The sequence below is a fragment of the Carlito syrichta genome, unplaced genomic scaffold, assembly GCF_000164805.1.
Source record: "Carlito syrichta isolate Samal-C Ts95f unplaced genomic scaffold, Tarsius_syrichta-2.0.1 Scaffold127520, whole genome shotgun sequence".
Taxonomy (NCBI): Eukaryota; Metazoa; Chordata; class Mammalia; order Primates; family Tarsiidae; genus Carlito; species Carlito syrichta.
In genome coordinates, this window is record NW_007071616.1 from 195,471 (window position 1) to 197,220 (window position 1,750).

A 1,750-nucleotide genomic window follows, 5' to 3' on the forward strand; every position below is an offset into this window, starting at 1 on the left:
TCCTCCCGTCTGTGAAGACGCTTTGAAACAGAGGTCAAATATGCTATGGTTCACCTATCGTGACTTGTTTTATCCTCTGCCTATATTAGTAAACCAAAAAGTGTATTTGATTTTCATGTCCCTATTCCTGTATGCTATCAGTTGAAAAACATTAAAAATGTGTGCAGGCAGAGGCACAAAATTAGCTTTAGGCACAACCAAAGAGTGAGTCCCTGTTTCTATAACTGATCTCCCTCCCTGGAAACATCCTGATTTCTTTTCTTATTTTTGTTTCTGTGTTGGTGTCAATTATTGCTGTAGCTTTTGAGATACTATGATCAAATTAAATAGGGTTGATAGGTATGTAATGGAAATGTTATTTAAAAACAAACTATTTGTAGCCATTTTTCCTCTCTAGGTGGAGGGGCTTGGTAATCATTCACAATAGGAGAGAAATACATCTATACTGCTTCTTTTCCTCTGGGGGTGACTGGTGAGGGGAGAAAAAAATGTAACAGAGATTCCCTGGGATTTCCCTGCTCCAAGCATCAGGATAAGGTCAACTCAAACTCTACTCTGCCACTATGTTTTATGGCAAGTCCAATGCCCTCAGGATTTCTGCAAATATATTTGTGCTAGTCGCCTCTGACTCCAGTTTCCTGCTTTTGTTGAATTCTCATAACTCTAAGTCTTGAGGCTGTTCCTTTATCTCTGCCCTGGCATTTGCTTCCTTATTCTGTCCTCCTCCTCCCCAGACTGTTCACAGGAGGCAGCTGTGAACACAAGACATTCACTGAGATCTGGGGTTGCACAGCAGAGGAAAGAGGTATATACAACACAGGTAACATCAAACTGAATATTAGATTCTGCCACTCTTAAAAAGCCCATTGGCTCTGACCTCTGACTTCCTTCCATGTTGCTTTGCCCTCTCTTTACCTCACTTTTTGTCCCCAGCATCACACACAAATAATTGTCTTACCTTAATATGCGGAGAAATGTCAACTCTTTTCAACTTTGAATATGGTATCTCTTGGTACATGTTCTGCACACATTGAAAAGAATGTATAGTCTACTGATATTGAACAGAGTGCTTTATAAATATCAAGTGGATCAAGTTTGACAGTGTAGTTCAAATCTTCTGTGTTCTTACTGTCTTTCTGTTTGCTTGCTCTATCAATTAGTGAGAAAATATAAATGTCTAACTACAATGTTGGATTTGTTTATTTTCCCTTGCAGTTTTGAAGCTCTGCTATTAAGTATAAGAAGTTTAAGATTCTGATGTTCCCTTGATTAACTGACCCCTTTATCATTATGAAAGACTTTAGTCCTACTGATATTCTTTGCTCTGAGATTTATTTTGCATTTTCAGCATAGTCACATTATCTTTCTTTTGATTAGTGTTAGCATATGTGCTTACTTTTGAACTATTTATGTTTTTATATTTGAAAATGGTTTCCTGTAGACAGCATATAGTTAGGTTTTTCATTTTTATCCAAAGTGACTTTCTCTCCCTTTTAATTAAGCCGTATAGATGCATATTTACATTTAATGTAATTGTTAGTATTGTTGGATTTAAATCTACCACCTTGCTTTGTTTGCTGTCTAACCATTTGTTCTTTGGTCCCATTTCCTTCTTTTTCTATTCCTTTGAATTAATTGAGAATTGTTTTAAAAAAGATTTTCTTTTCTTTTTTTAAATTTTTATTTTATTTTAAAGATGTGGGGTACAATTCAAGTAGACATTATACAGGTAAAGTTTGAACCTCCCTTT